This window comes from Trichomycterus rosablanca, chromosome 14 (genome assembly GCF_030014385.1).
Source record: "Trichomycterus rosablanca isolate fTriRos1 chromosome 14, fTriRos1.hap1, whole genome shotgun sequence".
NCBI classification, from domain to species: domain Eukaryota; kingdom Metazoa; phylum Chordata; class Actinopteri; order Siluriformes; family Trichomycteridae; genus Trichomycterus; species Trichomycterus rosablanca.
Genome location: NC_086001.1, coordinates 28247260 through 28269543, shown reverse-complemented (window position 1 = coordinate 28269543; position 22284 = coordinate 28247260). Strand labels below are relative to the sequence as shown.

Genomic DNA, 22284 nt, shown 5'->3' with positions numbered 1-22284 from the left:
ACTAGTTAACTACTACAACCTTTGTCTTTTTTAAATGTGTGTTTCTTGATTTTGTTTAAATTTTTTAAAAAACTTTTGTAATGCACCCAAACTGGGGGACTTTTAATTATTATTGTGGCTGTATTAACTAGTACAGGAGACTAGTTAAGTATTTCAACCTCAAAATTTGCGTTTCTCGATGTGTACTGTAAGCATACTGTAGGATTTAATACAGGTGTATTAGATGGTACATGCCACTGGGTAATTACTACACCTCGGAACTTTATAGACGCTCCCTTAGCACTTCCTTAGCATTTCAGCGCGGATGCACCTCACATTTACCAAATAACGTTAAATAAAAATTAACAGAAAAACCTTTTTAAACAAAATTAATTGTAGTTTGTTCCTTGTTTACTGAGGTATCAGGTCGTGCAATTAATTAGTTTTTGGATGTTTATTAGCCGAGAATGAGCCGAAAGAAAGTCGAATGTCAGGCGAATGTCCAATATAAAACTGACATTCGAGTTTCTTTCGGCTCGTTCTCGGCTAATAAACATCCAAAAATGAATGAAACTGCATTAACTGATTCTGCAGTAAACAAGGAACAAACTACAATCAAATATGTTTAAAACGTTTTTTCTGTAAATGTTTATTTTCTGTTATTTTGTAAATGTGAGGTTCATCTGCGTTGAAATGCTAAGGAAGTGCTAAGGGAGCGTCTAAAAAGTGCATGAAGCCGAGGTGTAGTTATTACCCAGTGGCATTTACCATTCAATACAACTGTATAAAGTCCTACAGTATGGGTACAGTAAACATATATAGTGTAAACAATTCTAAAATCAATCATTTTAATATAATAAACGATACAATAGTTACCTAGTGACATGTACCACCCACTACACTTACATTACAGAAACATACCCTACAGTATGGGTACAGTAATAAAGAATTAAAAGTAAAAAAAAAAAAAAAAAATTATTTAGTAGTTAACTAGTCACTTGTACTAGTTACTACAACCACATTATAAAAATCCTACGGCATGGGTACAGGGTATATTAATAATAAAATATAGAAGATTAACAAAAATTAAGAAACACAAATTTTGATAAGATGAAGGTTGTAGTAGTTAACTAGTGTATTATACTGCTTACTACAACAACATTACACATTAAAAGTCCCACAGCATTTTTACAGTAGATAATCAAAAAGTTTAAAAATGAACAAAAATCTAGAAACGTAAACATGAACATAACGCTCACGAACTAAACCAGGAAGTCTGAGCTGCTGTAAATAACTTGCTGTGTTTACTGGTGTTTCTGTTTACGTGTAGTAAAATGGCTGAGTCCAAAATTTCAGTAGCTCAGGACGAGTTCAGCTGTTCAGTCTGTCTTGAAACACTGAAGGATCCAGTAACTACATCATGTGGACACAGTTTCTGTATGTGTGTATTAATAACTGCTGGGATCAGGAGGATGATAAGGGAACATACAGCTGTCCACAGTGTAGACAAACCTTCACTCCAAGACCTGTTGTGAGGAGAAACACAATTCTGGCTGGAGTTGTGGAGAAACTGAAGAAAACAGAACTTCAAGCTCCACATCCTGGTCACTGTTCTGCTGGACCTGAAGATGTGATTTCTGTACAGAGAAAAAATGCAAAGCTGTTAAATCCTGTCTGGTGTGTTTGGCCTCATTCTGTGAAACTCACCTTCAGCCTCATTATCGAATTCCTGTTTATAAGAATCACAAGCTGGTTAAAGCCTCCAGACGACTCCAGGATCAGATCTGCTCTCAGCATGATGAACTGCTTAAGGTTTACTGTCGTACTGATCAGCAGTGTATCTGTGTGTTGTGTACCATGGATGATCATAAAGGACATGATACAATATCAGCTGCAGCAGAAAGAACTGAGAAACAGGTAAAATATTTTATACAGCTCTCTTTAAGAAGTACCAACTCATTATCATTTACACTGACGTTGTTTATGTGGTGCTCGTACACAATACAAGTAAATCCTGAATTGTTATTCTGTGTAGAAGCAGCTGCTGGAGATCCAGAGAAAATTCCAGGAGAAAATCCAGAACAGAGAGAAGGAACTTTGTGAGCTGATAAATGCTGTGGAGTCTCACAAGGTAAGTTTTATAAACAAAAAGCTCTCAGGATCAGTCCGACTCTCCTCCATTAAACCAATCTCCATTAAAAATGAGATATTTTATATCTCAGGTAACTTTGCAAGTAATGGAGCATTTTTGTTCATGAATTAAAAAAAAAAACTTTAAATTCTGCCTGGTTAGTTGGTGATTGATGCTGTACAGCAATTCTGAGGTTGTTCTAATAATTATAAGTCTGATAAGATCAGATTAGGACTGAGCCACCCAAAAAGATTATTGATTGTTGCCGTAATTACCGTGTAAGATTTCTGGTGAAGACTTGAGAAGATCACTACATTGGTTTTCCCAGTCCTGGCCATGCTGTTGTTTCCTGACACTCAAGCCATTTAGCACCATCACCAAGCTATGGGTGATGAAAGTCTTAGTCTGACCAGTAGCTACATATGAATGTAAAGAATTGACAAATATCAAAGTAAGAAACGTTTTCTCTTTCTGAATCCTCTAACAGTGTTCTGCACAGACAGCAGTGAAGAACATTGAGATGATCTGTACTGAACTAATCAACTCAATTAACAGAAGATGCTCTGAGCTAAAAGATCTGATCAGAGATCGAGAGACAGCAGAAGTAAGTCGAGCTGAAAAAGTCCTGAAAGTCCAGGTGGAGCAGCAGATTGTAGAGCTGAAGAGGAAAGATGCTGAACTGGAACAGCTTTCACACACAGAGGATCCCGTCCATTTCCTCCAGGTAACAGCACTAATAATAATTATATTATTGCTGCACCAGTCCAAGTAATAAAATATGTTCAGAATGTTAAAAAACTTGATGACAGTAACATCAAAAAGATAAGAAATAGTATTTTGTGACTTGTAAACATCTGCTGGTTTTAGAAACACATGATGCAGACAATAAAAGATTGGGTTCAATATTTAGGTAATGGTGCCTCTAGTGGACAGGTAGTGTAATTACAGGACTGGTGTTGCTGAATGAAGAATGTTGTGTTTAAACTGTAGGATTATTTAATTATGCATTTTAGAGTCGTTGCTCATAAAAACTGGTCTATACCTGAATGTTACTTTTATACCCAAACACAGCTGGATTATCTGTTTAAGATGTTTTTGGAACATTTTACAATCTTCGCAGTAGTCTAAATTTGTCCTTGTACCGACAGTTTTACAAAAACAAGTTTATTATTTTATTAGTTTAATCTAATTCTGTGAACATTATCTGTCTGGATGTAGAATTTTCAGTCTTTCTCGGCTCCTGCTGGATCTGCTGAATCAGCCACCATCACAATCAGTCCTTTCCTCTCATTTGATGATGTTACAAAGTCTGTATCTCAGCTGAGAGAGAAAGTAGAAGAATTCTGGAAAGAGCAGTGTGAGAAGATACCAGATGAAGGTGAGTTCAAGCCCTCAGTGTTCCATTGTCTCCAAAATGTTTCGGTACTCAAACATCAAACAAAACAATCAAATCCACCAACATGAAGATTTTACATCTAACAACATCATTCATTTACTCATTAACCCAGTACTGGTCATGGTCACAGTAAGTCCAGGGTTGAATGAAATACACTCACACTTGGTCAGTAACTTAGAATTAAGGTCACTTTAGACGAACACTAGGAGAACATGCCAAACTTCTTACTGGCGGTACCTGCGACAATTTCTGGTGCAAATATGCATTTACTGTGATAAGTGATTGTACTGTTACTCTTTCTGCAGTGAAGAAAGTCTGGATTACTTCACCTCCTGAAGGTGAAATCAGAGAAGATTTTCTACACTGTAAGTTTCTCACAATCACACAAACATACACAGTGCAGTGAAAAAGTATTTGCACCCCCCCAGTTATCTGTATTTTTACATATTTGTCACGTTACTAGTTCAGATGCTACAGCAGCTCAGTCTGGTTTAAGTCTAAATCTGATTAAGTCCAAAACCTAAACTTTATTTCCTTTTAACACAGATCTGCTCTTGTTATATGGAATTGTTGTGTTTTTATATTGCACGAGTGTTTAATCTTTAAATCATGAACTGATGACCAAACGTTCTTCTTTAGTCCTGAAACACCATCACACAACCACCACCATGACTGACTGTTAGTAAGATGTTTTTATTGTAAAATGCTGTTTTAGCTTCATTGCAAGTATAAGAATTCTGACTCATCAGTTCACAGAACATCATCACCAAAAAGCTTGAGGGTCATTAAGGTTCTTATATTGGTAAATGAGAGGCGAGGCTTTATGTTCCTCTTAGTTAACAGTGATTTTACCTTGTGACTCTCTCATGGATTTTATTTGTGCTCAGTTTCCTTCTAATACTGGAATCATTAAATCAGATTTAAATTGAGGTCAGCAGGTCCTGCGGTTTCCTAAATGTTTGTCTGGGTTCTTGTATGTTTTCCTTGATAAGACATTGATGAGCTCCTGAAGCAATCTTAACTGTTCCAAGTGTCATTTAGAGATCATGGCTCTTACTGTGGTTCGCTAAAGTACTAAAATCTTAGGATTGACTTTGTAACTTTTTCTGATATACAGGGTGGGCCATTTATATGGATACACCTAAATAAAATGGGAATGGTTGGTAATATTAACTTCCTGTTTGTGGCACATTAGTATATGGGAGGGGGAAAACTTTTCAAGATGGGTGGTGACCATGGCGGCCATTTTGAAGTCGGCCATTTTGTATCCAACTTTAGTTTTTTCAATGGGAAGAGGGTCATGTGACACATCAAACTTATTGAGAATTTCACAAGAAAAACAATGGTGTGCTTGGTTTTAACTTTATTCTTTCATGAGTTATTTACAAGTTTCTGACCACTTATAAAATGTGTTCAAAGTGCTGCCCATTGTGTTGGATTGTCAATGCAACCCTCTTCTCCCACTCTTCACACACTGATAGCAACACCGCAGAAGAAATGCTAGCACAGGCTTCCAGTATCCGTAGTTTCAGGTGCTGCACATCTCGTATTTTCACAGCATAGACAATTGCCTTCAGATGACCCCAAAGATAAAAGTCTAAGGGGGTCAGATCGGGAGACCTTGGGGGCCATTCAACTGGCCCACGACGACCAATCCACTAGGAAAGCTGGCACGTTCCCTGAGTTTTTCCAAAAGTGGATTGGTCGTCGTGGGCCAGTTGAATGAGTCAGTCACAGAAACCCTTAAAAAAACCACACACACACACACACACACACACACACACACTAACATACACCAACACACATTTACACAGACACACCCTCTCACACACGTTTACACACATTCACACTTACACACACATTAACAGACACACACACACTCATATGTGCACACACACACACACACACACACTGAAACACAATTCAAAAAGCTTTATTAGCATGACGTTGTGTTTGTTGTTGGATTGTATGTTGCTGGTGTGTGTCTGTGTACTGTTTGTGAATGTGTCATGTTTGTGGGGTGTTTCTATATGTCTGTGTAGTGTTTTTGTGTGTTTGTGTAACATTTGTGTGTTTGTGTAGTTTTCATTAGTTTGTGTAGCATTTGTGTGCATTTGTAGATGTTGGTGTCTGTGTATTTGTGTAGTGTCTGTGTGAGTATGTGTAGGGTTTGTCTGTGCTTGTGTAATGTATTTGTGTGTTTGTTTGTGTAGTGTTTGTAACAAATGTGTGTGTTTGTGTAGTGTACAATACTACAAGTAATATTTGTGTTTGAGTAGTATTTGTGTGTTTGAGTAGTATTTGTGTGTTTAAGTAGTATGTGTGTGTTTGAGTAGTATGTGTGTGTTTAAGTAGTATGTGTGTGTTTGAGTAGTATGTGTGTGTTTGAGTAGTATGTGTGTGTTTGAGTAGTATGTGTGTGAGCAGTATTTGTGTGTTTGAGTAGTATGTGTGTTTGAGCAGTATTTGTGTGTTTGAGTAGTATGTGTGTGTTTGAGCAGTATTTGTGTGTTTGAGTAGTATGTGTGTGTTTGAGTAGTATGTGTGTGAGCAGTATTTGTGTGTTTGAGTAGTATGTGTGTTTGAGCAGTATTTGTGTGTTTGAGTAGTATGTGTGTGTTTGAGCAGTATTTGTGTGTTTGAGTAGTATGTGTGTGTTTGAGTAGTGTGTGTGTGTTTGAGTAGTGTGTGTGTGTTTGAGTAGTATGTGTGTGTTTGAGTAGTATGTGTGTGAGCAGTATTTGTGTGTTTGAGTAGTATGTGTGTTTGAGCAGTATTTGTGTGTTTGAGTAGTATGTGTGTGTTTGAGCAGTATTTGTGTGTTTGAGTAGTATGTGTGTGTTTGAGCAGTATTTGTGTGTTTGAGTAGTATGTGTGTGTTTGAGCAGTATTTGTGTGTTTGAGTAGTATGTGTGTGTTTGAGCAGTATTTGTGTGTTTGAGTAGTATGTGTGTGTTTGAGCAGTATTTGTGTGTTTGAGTAGTATGTGTGTGTTTGAGTAGTATGTGTGTGTTTGAGCAGTATTTGTGTGTTTGAGTAGTATGTGTGTGTTTGAGCAGTATTTGTGTGTTTGAGTAGTATGTGTGTGTTTGAGCAGTATTTGTGTGTTTGAGTAGTATGTGTGTGTTTGAGCAGTATTTGTGTGTATGAGTAATATTTGTGTTTGAGCAGTATTTGTGTGTTTGAGTAGTATGTGTGTGTTTGAGCAGTATTTGTGTGTTTGAGTAATATTTGTGTTTGAGCAGTATTTGTGTGTTTGAGTAGTATGTGTGTGTTTGAGCAGTATTTGTGTGTTTGAGTAGTATGTGTGTGTTTGAGCAGTATTTGTGTGTTTGAGTAGTGTGTGTGTGTTTGTGCAGTATTTGTGTGTTTAAGCAGTATGTGTGTGTTTGAGTAGTATGTGTGTGTTTGAGCAGTATTTGTGTGTTTGAGTAGTATTTGTGTGTTTGAGTAGTATGTGTGTGTTTGAGCAGTATGTGTGTGTTTGAGCAGTATTTGTGTGTTTGTGCAGTATTTGTGTGTTTGAGCAGTATGTGTGTGTTTGAGCAGTATTTGTGTGTTTGTGCAGTATTTGTGTTTGAGTAGTATGTGTGTGTTTGAGCATTATTTGTGTGTTTGAGTAGTGTGTGTGTGTTTGTGCAGTATTTGTGTGTTTGAGCAGTATGTGTGTGTTTGAGTAGTATGTGTGTGTTTGAGCAGTATTTGTGTGTTTGAGTAGTATTTGTGTGTTTGAGTAGTATGTGTGTGTTTGAGCAGTATGTGTGTGTTTGAGTAGTATGTGTGTGTTTGAGCAGTATTTGTGTGTTTGTGCAGTATTTGTGTGTTTGAGCAGTATGTGTGTGTTTGAGCAGTATTTGTGTGTTTGAGTAGTATTTGTGTGTTTACACAGACACACCCTCTCACACACGTTTACACACATTCACACTTACACACACATTAACAGACACACACACACTCATATGTGCACACACACACACACACACACACTGAAACACAATTCAAAAAGCTTTATTAGCATGACGTTGTGTTTGTTGTTGGATTGTATGTTGCTGGTGTGTGTCTGTGTACTGTTTGTGAATGTGTCATGTTTGTGGGGTGTTTCTATATGTCTGTGTAGTGTTTTTGTGTGTTTGTGTAACATTTGTGTGTTTGTGTAGTTTTCATTAGTTTGTGTAGCATTTGTGTGCATTTGTAAATGTTGGTGTCTGTGTATTTGTGTAGTGTCTGTGTGAGTATGTGTAGGGTTTGTCTGTGCTTGTGTAATGTATTTGTGTGTTTGTTTGTGTAGTGTTTGTAACAAATGTGTGTGTTTGTGTAGTGTACAATACTACAAGTAATATTTGTGTTTGAGTAGTATTTGTGTGTTTGAGTAGTATTTGTGTGTTTAAGTAGTATGTGTGTGTTTGAGCAGTATTTGTGTGTTTGAGTAGTGTGTGTGTGTTTGAGCAGTATTTGTGTGTTTGAGTAGTATGTGTGTATTTGAATAGTATGTGTGTGTTTGTGCAGTATTTGTGTGTTTGAGCAGTATGTGTGTGTTTGAGTAGTATGTGTGTGTTTGAGTAGTATGTGTGTGAGCAGTATTTGTGTGTTTGAGTAGTATGTGTGTTTGAGCAGTATTTGTGTGTTTGAGTAGTATGTGTGTGTTTGAGCAGTATTTGTGTGTTTGAGTAGTATGTGTGTGTTTGAGTAGTATGTGTGTGAGCAGTATTTGTGTGTTTGAGTAGTATGTGTGTTTGAGCAGTATTTGTGTGTTTGAGTAGTATGTGTGTGTTTGAGCAGTATTTGTGTGTTTGAGTAGTATGTGTGTGTTTGAGTAGTGTGTGTGTGTTTGAGTAGTGTGTGTGTGTTTGAGTAGTATGTGTGTGTTTGAGTAGTATGTGTGTGAGCAGTATTTGTGTGTTTGAGTAGTATGTGTGTTTGAGCAGTATTTGTGTGTTTGAGTAGTATGTGTGTGTTTGAGCAGTATTTGTGTGTTTGAGTAGTATGTGTGTGTTTGAGTAGTATGTGTGTGTTTGAGCAGTATTTGTGTGTTTGAGTAGTATGTGTGTGTTTGAGCAGTATTTGTGTGTTTGAGTAGTATGTGTGTGTTTGAGCAGTATTTGTGTGTTTGAGTAGTATGTGTGTGTTTGAGCAGTATTTGTGTGTATGAGTAATATTTGTGTTTGAGCAGTATTTGTGTGTTTGAGTAGTATGTGTGTGTTTGAGCAGTATTTGTGTGTTTGAGTAATATTTGTGTTTGAGCAGTATTTGTGTGTTTGAGTAGTATGTGTGTGTTTGAGCAGTATTTGTGTGTTTGAGTAGTATGTGTGTGTTTGAGCAGTATTTGTGTGTTTGAGTAGTGTGTGTGTGTTTGTGCAGTATTTGTGTGTTTAAGCAGTATGTGTGTGTTTGAGTAGTATGTGTGTGTTTGAGCAGTATTTGTGTGTTTGAGTAGTATTTGTGTGTTTGAGTAGTATGTGTGTGTTTGAGCAGTATGTGTGTGTTTGAGCAGTATTTGTGTGTTTGTGCAGTATTTGTGTGTTTGAGCAGTATGTGTGTGTTTGAGCAGTATTTGTGTGTTTGTGCAGTATTTGTGTGTTTGAGTAGTATGTGTGTGTTTGAGCATTATTTGTGTGTTTGAGTAGTGTGTGTGTGTTTGTGCAGTATTTGTGTGTTTGAGCAGTATGTGTGTGTTTGAGTAGTATGTGTGTGTTTGAGCAGTATAATAAACACACAAATACTACTCAAACACACAAATACTACTCAAACACAAATATTACTTGTAGTATTGTACACTACACAAACACACACATTTGTTACAAACACTACACAAACAAACACACAAATACATTACACAAGTGTTTGAGTAGTATGTGTGTGTTTGAGCAGTATGTGTGTGTTTGAGTAGTATGTGTGTGTTTGAGCAGTATTTGTGTGTTTGTGCAGTATTTGTGTGTTTGAGCAGTATGTGTGTGTTTGAGCAGTATTTGTGTGTTTGAGTAGTATTTGTGTGTTTACACAGACACACCCTCTCACACACGTTTACACACATTCACACTTACACACACATTAACAGACACACACACACTCATATGTGCACACACACACACACACACACACACTGAAACACAATTCAAAAAGCTTTATTAGCATGACGTTGTGTTTGTTGTTGGATTGTATGTTGCTGGTGTGTGTCTGTGTACTGTTTGTGAATGTGTCATGTTTGTGGGGTGTTTCTATATGTCTGTGTAGTGTTTTTGTGTGTTTGTGTAACATTTGTGTGTTTGTGTAGTTTTCATTAGTTTGTGTAGCATTTGTGTGCATTTGTAAATGTTGGTGTCTGTGTATTTGTGTAGTGTCTGTGTGAGTATGTGTAGGGTTTGTCTGTGCTTGTGTAATGTATTTGTGTGTTTGTTTGTGTAGTGTTTGTAACAAATGTGTGTGTTTGTGTAGTGTACAATACTACAAGTAATATTTGTGTTTGAGTAGTATTTGTGTGTTTGAGTAGTATTTGTGTGTTTAAGTAGTATGTGTGTGTTTGAGCAGTATTTGTGTGTTTGAGTAGTGTGTGTGTGTTTGAGCAGTATTTGTGTGTTTGAGTAGTATGTGTGTATTTGAATAGTATGTGTGTGTTTGTGCAGTATTTGTGTGTTTGAGCAGTATGTGTGTGTTTGAGTAGTATGTGTGTGTTTGAGTAGTATGTGTGTGAGCAGTATTTGTGTGTTTGAGTAGTATGTGTGTTTGAGCAGTATTTGTGTGTTTGAGTAGTATGTGTGTGTTTGAGCAGTATTTGTGTGTTTGAGTAGTATGTGTGTGTTTGAGTAGTATGTGTGTGAGCAGTATTTGTGTGTTTGAGTAGTATGTGTGTTTGAGCAGTATTTGTGTGTTTGAGTAGTATGTGTGTGTTTGAGCAGTATTTGTGTGTTTGAGTAGTATGTGTGTGTTTGAGTAGTGTGTGTGTGTTTGAGTAGTGTGTGTGTGTTTGAGTAGTATGTGTGTGTTTGAGTAGTATGTGTGTGAGCAGTATTTGTGTGTTTGAGTAGTATGTGTGTTTGAGCAGTATTTGTGTGTTTGAGTAGTATGTGTGTGTTTGAGCAGTATTTGTGTGTTTGAGTAGTATGTGTGTGTTTGAGTAGTATGTGTGTGTTTGAGCAGTATTTGTGTGTTTGAGTAGTATGTGTGTGTTTGAGCAGTATTTGTGTGTTTGAGTAGTATGTGTGTGTTTGAGCAGTATTTGTGTGTTTGAGTAGTATGTGTGTGTTTGAGCAGTATTTGTGTGTATGAGTAATATTTGTGTTTGAGCAGTATTTGTGTGTTTGAGTAGTATGTGTGTGTTTGAGCAGTATTTGTGTGTTTGAGTAATATTTGTGTTTGAGCAGTATTTGTGTGTTTGAGTAGTATGTGTGTGTTTGAGCAGTATTTGTGTGTTTGAGTAGTATGTGTGTGTTTGAGCAGTATTTGTGTGTTTGAGTAGTGTGTGTGTGTTTGTGCAGTATTTGTGTGTTTAAGCAGTATGTGTGTGTTTGAGTAGTATGTGTGTGTTTGAGCAGTATTTGTGTGTTTGAGTAGTATTTGTGTGTTTGAGTAGTATGTGTGTGTTTGAGCAGTATGTGTGTGTTTGAGCAGTATTTGTGTGTTTGTGCAGTATTTGTGTGTTTGAGCAGTATGTGTGTGTTTGAGCAGTATTTGTGTGTTTGTGCAGTATTTGTGTGTTTGAGTAGTATGTGTGTGTTTGAGCATTATTTGTGTGTTTGAGTAGTGTGTGTGTGTTTGTGCAGTATTTGTGTGTTTGAGCAGTATGTGTGTGTTTGAGTAGTATGTGTGTGTTTGAGCAGTATAATAAACACACAAATACTACTCAAACACACAAATACTACTCAAACACAAATATTACTTGTAGTATTGTACACTACACAAACACACACATTTGTTACAAACACTACACAAACAAACACACAAATACATTACACAAGTGTTTGAGTAGTATGTGTGTGTTTGAGCAGTATGTGTGTGTTTGAGTAGTATGTGTGTGTTTGAGCAGTATTTGTGTGTTTGTGCAGTATTTGTGTGTTTGAGCAGTATGTGTGTGTTTGAGCAGTATTTGTGTGTTTGAGTAGTATTTGTGTGTTTACACAGACACACCCTCTCACACACGTTTACACACATTCACACTTACACACACATTAACAGACACACACACACTCATATGTGCACACACACACACACACACACACTGAAACACAATTCAAAAAGCTTTATTAGCATGACGTTGTGTTTGTTGTTGGATTGTATGTTGCTGGTGTGTGTCTGTGTACTGTTTGTGAATGTGTCATGTTTGTGGGGTGTTTCTATATGTCTGTGTAGTGTTTTTGTGTGTTTGTGTAACATTTGTGTGTTTGTGTAGTTTTCATTAGTTTGTGTAGCATTTGTGTGCATTTGTAAATGTTGGTGTCTGTGTATTTGTGTAGTGTCTGTGTGAGTATGTGTAGGGTTTGTCTGTGCTTGTGTAATGTATTTGTGTGTTTGTTTGTGTAGTGTTTGTAACAAATGTGTGTGTTTGTGTAGTGTACAATACTACAAGTAATATTTGTGTTTGAGTAGTATTTGTGTGTTTGAGTAGTATTTGTGTGTTTAAGTAGTATGTGTGTGTTTGAGCAGTATTTGTGTGTTTGAGTAGTGTGTGTGTGTTTGAGCAGTATTTGTGTGTTTGAGTAGTATGTGTGTATTTGAATAGTATGTGTGTGTTTGTGCAGTATTTGTGTGTTTGAGCAGTATGTGTGTGTTTGAGTAGTATGTGTGTGTTTGAGTAGTATGTGTGTGTTTGAGCAGTATTTGTGTGTTTGAGTAATATTTGTGTGTTTGAGTAGTATGTGTGTGTTTGAGTAGTATGTGTGTGTTTGAACAGTATTTGTGTGTTTGAGTAATATTTGTGTGTTTGAGTAGTATGTGTGTTTGAGTAGTATGTGTGTGTTTAAGCAGTATTTGTGTGTTTGAGTAGTATGTGTGTGTTTGAGTAGTATGTGTGTGTTTGAGTAGTATATGTGTGTGTTTGAGCAGTATTTGTGTGTTTGAGTAGTATGTGTGTGTTTGAGCAGTATTTGTGTGAGCAGTATTTGTGTGTTTGAGTAGTATGTGTGTGTGTTTAAGTAGTATATGTGTATGTTTGAGTAGTATGTGTGTGTTTGAGTAGTATATGTGTGTGTTTGAGCAGTATTTGTGTGTTTGAGTAGTATGTGTGTGTTTGAGCAGTATTTGTGTGTGTTTGAGTAATATTTGTGTTTGAGCAGTATTTGTGTGTTTGAGTAATATTTGTGTTTGAGTAGTATGTGTGTGTTTGAGCAGTATTTGTGTGTTTGAGTAATATTTGTGTTTGAGTAGTATGTGTGTGTTTGAGTAGTATTTGTGTGTTTGAGTAGTATGTGTGTGTTTGAGCAGTATTTGTGTGTGTTTGAGTAATATTTGTGTTTGAGCAGTATTTGTGTGTTTGAGTAGTAGTATGTGTGTGTTTGAGCAGTATTTGTGTGTTTGAGTAGTATGTGTGTGTTTGAGCAGTATTTGTGTGTTTGAGTAGTATGTGTGTGTTTGAGCAGTATTTGTGTGTGTTTAAGTAATATTTGTGTTTGAGCAGTATTTGTGTGTTTGAGTAGTATGTGTGTGTTTGTGCAGTATTTGTGTGTTTGAGTAGTATGTGTGTGTTTGAGTAGTATGTGTGTGTTTGAGCAGTATTTGTGTGTGTTTGAGTAATATTTGTGTTTGAGCAGTATTTGTGTGTTTGAGTAGTATGTGTGTGTTTAAGTAGTATTTGTGTGTTTGAGCAGCATTTGTGTGTTTGAGTAGTATGCGTGTGTTTGAGCAGTATTTGTGTGAGCAGTATTTGTGTGTTTGAGTAGTATGTGTGTGTGTTTGAGTAGTATATGTGTGTGTTTGAGCAGTATTTGTGTGTTTGAGTAGTATGTGTGTTTGAGCAGTATTTGTGTGAGCAGTATTTGTGTGTTTGAGTAGTATGTGTGTGTGTTTGAGCAGTATTTGTGTTTTTGAGTAATATTTGTGTTTGAGTAGTATGTGTGTGTTTGAGCAGTATTTGTGTGTTTGAGTAGTATGTGTGTGTTTGAGCAGTATTTGTGTGTGTTTGAGTAATATTTGTGTTTGAGCAGTATTTGTGTGTTTGAGTAGTATGTGTGTGTTTGTGCAGTATTTGTGTGTTTGAGTAGTGTGTGTGTGTTTGAGTAATATTTGTGTTTGAGTAGTGTGTGTATTGTGTAGGGTTTGTTTGATTGTGTAGGGTTTGTGTGATTGTGTAGGGTTTGTTTGATTGTGTAGTGTTTGTGTGACTGTGTAGGGTTTGTGTGATTGTGTAGGGTTTGTTTGATGGTGTAGGGTTTGTGTGATTGTGTAGGGTTTATTTGATTGTGTAGGGTTTGTGTGATGGTGTAGGGTTTATTTGATTGTGTAGGGTTTGTGTGATGGTGTAGGGTTTATTTGATTGTGTAGGGTTTGTGTGATGGTGTAGGGTTTATTTGATTGTGTAGGGTTTGTGTGATGGTGTAGGGTTTGTGTGATTGTGTAGTGTTTGATTGTGTAGGGTTTGTTCGATTGTGTAGGGTTTGATTGTGTAGGGTTTGTGTGATTGTGTAGTGTTTGCTTGATTGTGTAGTGTTTGATTGTGTAGGGTTTGTGTGATTGTGTAGTGTTTGATTGTGTAGGGTTTGTGTGATTGTGTTGGGTTTGTGTGATTGTGTAGTGTTTGATTGTGTAATATTTGATTGTGTAGGGTTTGTTTGATTGTGTAGGGTTTGTGTGATTGTGTAGGGTTTGTTTGATGGTGTAGGGTTTGTGTGATTGTGTAGGGTTTGTTTGATTGTGCAGGGTTTGTGTGATTGTGTAGGGTTTGTTTGATTGTGTAGTGTTTGTGTGATTGTGTAGGGTTTGTGTGATTGTGTAGGGTTTGTTTGATTGTGTAGGGTTTGTGTGATTGTGTAGTGTTTAATTGTGTAGGGTTTGTGTGATTGTGTAGGGTTTGTGTGATTATGTAGGGTTTGTGTGATTGTGTAGGGTTTGTGTGATTGTGTAGTGTTTGATTGTGTAGTGTTTGATTGTGTAGGGTTTGTGTGATGGTGTAGGGTTTGTTTGATTGTGTAGGGTTTGTGTGATTGTGTAGTGTTTGATTGTGTAGGGTTTGTGTTATTTTGTAGGGTTTGTGTGATTGTGTAGGGTTTGTGTGATTGTGTAGTTTGTGTGATTGTGCAGTGATTGTGTAGGGTTTGTGTGATTGTGTAGTGTTTGATTGCGTAGGGTTTGATTGTGTAGGGTTCGTGTGATTGTGTAGGGTTTGTTTGATTGTGTAGGGTTTGTGTGATTGTGTAGGGCTTGTGTGATTGTGTAGGGTTTGTGTGATTGTGTAGGGTTTGATTGTGTAGTGTTTGATTGTGTAGGGTTTGTGTGATGGTGTAGGGTTTGTTTGATTGTGTAGGGTTTGTGTGATTGTGTAGTGTTTGATTGTGTAGGGTGTGATTGTGTAGGGTTTGTGTGATTGTGTAGGGTTTGTGATTGTGTAGGGTTTGTGTAATTGTGTAGGGTTTGTGTGATTGTGTAGGGTTTGATTGTGTAGTGTTTGACTGTGTAGGGTTTGTGTGATTGTTTAGGGTTTGTGTGATTGTGTAGGGTTTGATTGTGTAGGGTTTGTGTGATTGTGTAGGGTTTGTGTGATGGTGTAGGGTTTGTTTGATTGTGTAGGGTTTGTGTGATCGTGTAGTGTTTGATTGTGTAGGGTGTGATTGTGTAGGGTTTGTTTGATTGTGTAGGGTTTGTGTGATTGTGTAGGGTTTGATTGTGTAGTGTTTGATTGTGTAGGGTTTGATTGTGTAGGGTTTCTGTGATTGTGTAGGGTTTGTGTGATTGTGTAGGGTTTGTGTGATTGTGTAGGGTTTGTGTGATTGTGTAGTGTTTGATTGTGTAGGGTTTGTGTGATTGTGTAGGGTTTGTGTGATGGTGTAGGGTTTGTTTGATTGTGTAGGGTTTGTGTGATTGTGTAGGGTTTGATTGTGTAGGGTTTGTGTGATTGTGTAGGGTTTGTGTGATTGTGTAGGGTTTGTATGCATTTTTGTAGTGTTTTTTATTGTGTATGTGTGTTTGTGTAGTATTTGTGTGTATGTGTAATGTGTGTTTGTGTATTTTGTGTGTTTGTGTGTGTGGTGTTTGTGTAATGTGTGTGTTTGTGTAGTGTTTGTGTAATGTGTGTGTGATTGTGTGATTGTGTAGGGTTTGTTTGATGGTGTAGGGTTTGTGTGATTGTGTAGGGTTTGTTTGATGGTGTAGGGTTTGTGTGATTGTGTAGGGTTTGTGTGATTGTGTAGGGTTTGTGTGATGGTGTAGGGTTTATTTGATTGTGTAGGGTTTGTGTGATGGTGTAGGTTTTTTTTGATTGTGTAGGGTTTGTGTGATGGTGTAGGGTTTATTTGATTGTGTAGGGTTTGTGTGATGGTGTAGGGTTTGTGTGATTGTGTATTGTTTGACTGTGTAGGGTTTGTTCGATTGTGTAGGGTTTGATTGTGTAGGTTTTGTGTGATTGTGTAGTGTTTGCTTGATTGTGTAGTGTTTGATTGTGTAGGGTTTGTGTGATTGTGTAGGGTTTGTGTGATTGTGTAGTGTTTGATTGTGTAGGGTTTGTGTGATTGTGTAGTGTTTGATTGTGTAATGTTTGATTGTGTAGGGTTTGTTTGATTGTGTATGGTTTGTGTGATTGTGTAGGGTTTGTTTGATGGTGTAGGGTTTGTGTGATTGTGTAGGGTTTGGTTGATTGTGTAGGGTTTGTGTGATTGTGTAGGGTTTGTTTAATTGTGTAGTGTTTGATTGTGTAGTGTGTGATTGTGTAGGGTTAGTGTGATTGTGTATGGTTTGTGTGATTGTGTAGTGTTTGATTGTGTAGGGTTTGTGTGATTGTGTTGGGTTTGTTTGATTGTGTAGTGTTTGATTGTGTAGTGTGTGATTGTGTAGGGTTTGTGTGATTGTGTAGGGTTTGTGTGATTGTGTAGTGTTTGTGTAGGGTTTGTGTGATTGTGTAGGTTTTTTTTATTGTGTAGTGTTTGATTGTGTAGTGTGTGATTGTGTAGGGTTTGTGTGATTGTGTAGTGTTTGATTGTGTAGGGTTTGTGTGATTGTGTAGTGTTTGATTGTGTAGGGTTTGTGTGATTGTGTAGTTTTTGTGTGATTGTGTAGTATTTGATTGTGTAGGGTTTGTGTAATTGTGTAGGGTTTGTGTGATTGTGTAGATTTTAATCGTGTAGTGTTTGATTGTGTAGGGTTTGTGTGATTGTGTAGTGTTTGATTGTGTAGGGTTTGTGTGGTTGTGTAGGGTTTGTGTGATTGTGCAGTGTTTGTGTAGTGTTTGATTGTGTAGGGTTTGTGTGATCGTGTAGTGTTTGATTGTGTAGGGTTTGTGTGATTGTGTAGGGTTTGTTTGATTGTGTAGCGTTTGTGTGATTGTGTAGGGTTTGTGTGATTGTGCAGTGTTTGTGTAGTGTTTGATTGTGTAGGGTTTGTGTGATCGTGTAATGTTTAATTGTGTAGTGTTTGATTGTGTAGGGTTTGTGTAATTGTGTAGGGTTTGTATGATTGTGTAGGGTTTGTGTGATTGTGCAGTGTTTGTGTAGTGTTTGATTGTGTAGGGTTTGTGTGATTGTGTAGGGTTTGTGTGATTGTGTAGGGTTTGTTTGATTGTGTAGGGTTTGTGTGATTGTGTAGGGTTTGTGGGATTGTGTTGGGTTTGATTGTGTAGTGTTTGATTGTGTAGGGTTTGTGTGATTGTGTAGTGTTTGATTGTGTAGGGTTTGTGTGATTGTGTAGGGTTTGTGTGATTGTGTAGGGTTTGTGTGATTGTGTAGTTTGTGTGATTGTGCAGTGATTGTGTAGGGTTTGTGTGATTGTGTAGTGTTTGATTGTGTAGGGTTTGATTGTGTAGGGTTCGTGTGATTGTGTAGGGTTTGTTTGATTGTGTAGGGTTTGTGTGATTGTGTAGGGCTTGTGTGATTGTGTAGGGTTTGTGTGATTGTGTAGGGTTTGATTGTGTAGTGTTTGATTGTGTAGGGTTTGTGTGATGGTGTAGGGTTTGTTTGATTGTGTAGGGTTTGTGTGATTGTGTAGTGTTTGATTGTGTAGGGTGTGATTGTGTAGGGTTTGTGTGATTGTGTAGGGTTTGTTTGATTGTGTAGGGTTTGTGATTGTGTAGGGTTTGTGTAATTGTGTAGGGTTTGTGTGATTGTGTAGGGTTTGATTGTGTAGTGTTTGACTGTGTAGGGTTTGTGTGATTGTTTAGGGTTTGTGTGATTGTGTAGGGTTTGATTGTGTAGGGTTTGTGTGATTGTGTAGGGTTTGTGTGATGGTGTAGGGTTTGTTTGATTGTGTAGGGTTTGTGTGATCGTGTAGTGTTTGATTGTGTAGGGTGTGATTGTGTAGGGTTTGTTTGATTGTGTAGGGTTTGTGTGATTGTGTAGGGTTTGATTGTGTAGTGTTTGATTGTGTAGGGTTTGATTGTGTAGGGTTTGTTTGATTGTGTAGGGTTTGTGTGATTGTGTAGGGTTTGTGTGATTGTGTAGTGTTTGATTGTGTAGGGTTTGATTGTGTAGGGTTTCTGTGATTGTGTAGGGTTTGTGTGATTGTGTAGGGTTTGTGTGATTGTGTAGGGTTTGATTGTGTAGTGTTTGATTGTGTAGGGTGTGATTGTGTAGGGTTTGTTTGATTGTGTAGGGTTTGTGTGATTGTGTAGGGTTTGTGTGATTGTGTAGTGTTTGATTGTGTAGGGTTTGATTGTGTAGGGTTTCTGTGATTGTGTAGGGTTTGTGTGATTGTGTAGGGTTTGTGTGATTGTGTAGGGTTTGTGTGATTGTGTAGTGTTTGTGTGATTGTGTAGGGTTTGTGTGATGGTGTAGGGTTTGTTTGATTGTGTAGGGTTTGTGTGATTGTGTAGGGTTTGATTGTGTAGGGTTTGTGTGATTGTGTAGGGTTTGTGTGATTGTGTAGGGTTTGTTTGATTGTGTAGGGTTTGTGTGATGTGTAGGGTTTGTGTGATTGTGTAGGGTTTGTATGCATTTTTGTAGTGTTTTTTATTGTGTATGTGTGTTTGTGTAGTATTTGTGTGTATGTGTAATGTGTGTTTGTGTATTTTGTGTGTTTGTGTGTGTGGTGTTTGTGTAATGTGTGTGTTTGTGTAGTGTTTGTGTAATGTGTGTGTGATTGTGTGTATGTGTAGGGTTTGTGTGTGTTTGGATTGTGTGTTGCTATGTATAATTACACACACACACACACTGTACACACACACACACTGTACACACGAACACTACACACACACACACACACACACACACACACACACACACACTGTACACTCTCTCTCTCTCTCTCTCTCTCTCTCTCTCTCTCTCTCTCTCTCTTCTATGTTAATTGGTTTATTTTGTGTTTCCTCTCCAGATGTTTGTCGGTTCACACTGGATCCAAACACAGTAAATGAAAACCTCCGTCTGTCTGAGGAGAACAAAGTGGTGACCTGCAGTGAAACATTACAGTCGTATCCTGATCATCCAGATAGATTTGATGTTCGCTACCAGGTTGTGTGTAGAGAGAGTGTGAGTGGACGCTGTTACTGGGAGGTTGAGTGGAGTGGGGATGATGGGGTTTTTATAGCAGTGTCATATAAAAGCATCAGCAGGAAGGGACGTGGTTATGAGTGTTTGTTTGGACGGAATGATCAGTCCTGGAGTTTGTTCTGTTCTCCATCCAGATTTTCATTCCTGCACAATAACAAAGACACTAAAATTCCCATAATGCCGAGTTCCTCTAGAATAGGAGTGTATGTGGATTATGAAGCAGGAACTCTGTCCTTCTACAGCGTCTCTGATACAATGAAGCTCATCCACAGAGTTCAGACCACGTTCACTCAGCTCCTCTACCCGGGGTTTTGGGTTTGTTTAGGATCAGAAGTGAAACTGTCAGATTGAACAAATTAAATGTAAAATTTACATGAAAGTGTAACATTAAACTGTTTGAGTGATTTTAGAATCTGTGAGGCAGTGATACATTTATGAAGATTTTCTTTTTCAATTTATTAACCACCATTTATTCAGTGCTGTGAAAAAGTATTTACCCCCTTTCCTGATTTCTTCTTTTCTTAAACATTTATCATCTAAATGGATTCAGATATTAAAACTAAATTAAATAAAAGACAAACTGAATATTTAAAAACATAAAAGAGAAAATTTCTGTACATTACAAAATGGTAAATGTGATAATTTTCACCTCAAACTTCTTTCTTCCCAAGTCTGTTATAACCCCAAATCAGAAAAGGTGGGACAGTATGAAAAATGCAAATAAAATAATGCAAATAGTATTAAAAAGAATAAAAAATACATTAATAATAATAAAGTCACAAATCTGTACCTATTGAACAAGATGTAATGTAACTCAGCTCCTAACAACAAATTCCTGATGGTTTGGTTTGGGTTAAAGATCAGCTGATACTTTAATTTTTACTACAGTAAAACACATTGAACTGACTTTTAAAGTGAAGTTCAAAATGTTGTACAGAGATCGTTCCCATCTAGTGGTGCTAGAAATAAATTACAGCTTGTTGCTTGGGTACAGATTTGTGACAATATTATTATTACAATTATTTTATTTGTATAATATATAAAATTAGAGAGTGTTTATGGCTCTTCTGTCCCAAGTGTTTTTGTAACGTGTTGTAGACCTGCAATGGCGACTGTTTTTGGTATTCAGGAAAGAAAAGGCCGAATGCAGGTGAAAGAGTGTTATTTGGCAACCCAGCACTGTGTAACTATTGGACAGAACACATGATGGGTTATTTTAACTTTTTGGGTTGTGCAGTTTAACCATTGTGCTGAGCTGTGAGATTCTTTTTTACCATGGATCAACTATGTAACTTTACTGCAGCTTGTATTTAAATGAAAGGTTTACATTGCTGTCTTCAGGATTTCCTCTTTAGTGATATTTAATGTTAATAGCTGTTCTGATCTAAAAGATGCTGCTGCCTTTGACCTTTAAAACTGAGAAGTGACTTGTGAGATAATTCAAATAAACATTTGTTTTATGCAACTTTAAACCTGTAATAAAAGGTGAACATTTTAAATGTGTCTTAATTTGCTTTAACTAAGCAGTTTCTGTAGCAGCTTGTTTGTTAGATTAAGTCCAAAAGTGGGTGTGGCCAGTACAGGGATCGAACCCGCGACCTTGGCATTATTAGCACCACACTCTAACCAACTGAGCTAACCGGCTGACGTCCAAGAGCAGGGCATATACCCACATACCAGATTCTACACTGACCGCCCTTCAGTTATGGAGCTGCCACACAGAAACGATGGAGAGCTTTACTGTTGTTGAGCAGAACAGATCTTCGTGTGAGATGACTGAGGTTCATGTATTTTTCTTTTAAGAATAAATAAAAGCTGATGCTGTAACCTCATACTTTCCTAATACTTTTATTCTACACTATCTCAATTTATTTTAGTCTTCTGCCATGTGCAGTACAAGAATTCACTAAATTACACAGCAGCTCTCTTTTTATTTATTTATTTATCTTTGCTATTGACAAAATTGATTGTAAGCATTTATAAAGATCATGACACGTTCATTAGGTAAAATGAAGCCAGAATTAAAGCTGGCAGAAGAACAGGGTGGTATTCTTACTTTCAGTGATTAAATTACTCAGGTTAGAAAGTCCTGATACGCAGCACAGGCTCACCTGACTCTCTCTCAACCATGCTACCTTTAATCATTAAAGAGGGTACGGGGATCAAACTCACGACCTTGGCGTTATTAGCACCACGCTCTCACCAACTGAGCTAACCGGCCCTTTATTCCTACTAACATGCAGATCAACATGTGTAATTAACTCTATGCGATCAGCTTTAGTGAATTTAATCATTATTATTATAACTTGTCTATGTCACTGATTCTGTACCTCTGTACTCCCAGAGCATGTTCAGTGTTTAGGTGCCACACCCCTTTTGTGATTGGTCTCCAGGTAATTAGACACAGCTGTACCTGGTCTGAGCTGAGAGCATTTAAGAAGGCAGTTGGGAAACAGTCACTGGAGACTATAGGCTTGTTCGACTTAACCCGGCGCTGCGCAGACCGATCGCCGCCTGGCTCGGTACGGTGCATGCCGGTTAGTTTTTTTTGTCCGACTTGCGTCGGCGCCACCGGCGCGTCATGATGACAGACTCGTTATAATCTTGCGAGAGCGCGGCGGCTGCAGGCGGCGGAACCGGTCACTGCAGTTGCTCTCCACGGGCTGCGCTACCTGAGAGACGGCTTGATGACGACAGAGCTTAATCCTCATTGGCTAGAAGCTCCGCTGAATCCTCTGGCGGTTGTTTCGTTTCATTCTAAATCTGTTTATTTGTCTTAAAGACCTGATATTTTACTGTTTTAAGTTTCTCATTGTATTATTGTATGGCTTGTTCCTCTGTTTTTTTTTTATCTTATTTTCTTTTTTATTATTATTATTTTGCACCCCCTAGATTGTAATTTATAGGTATGACATCCTCCACGAGAATTTGTATTCTTTTTTTATTGTTCTGTATGTTATGTTGTTTAAAATAATAAAAATAATAAAAAAATAAAATAAAAAAAGACCTGATATTTGCGAAATACTATCATGCTTTCTAGTAGCATGACAGTTTATTTTCGTACAAATTGCAACATATTTTATAATTATCATTCCATATCATGAAAAGACTCAAGTAAGCTACCTGATATTTCTTTAATGTAACATATCTTTTTATCTTGA

At 37.4% G+C, this 22284-nt stretch overlaps 1 protein-coding gene and 1 pseudogene across 1 annotated transcript in view; both read left to right on the top strand.

Annotated features, from left to right (window-relative positions):
- LOC134326272 (zinc finger protein 658B-like) overlaps positions 1-22284 on the top strand; it is a gene marked incomplete at its 5' end in the record, with an annotated part of 279656 nt that overhangs the window by 88260 nt on the left and 169112 nt on the right. The window lies entirely within an intron of this gene.
- Positions 1314-19474, top strand: LOC134326787 (tripartite motif-containing protein 16-like; annotated as a pseudogene).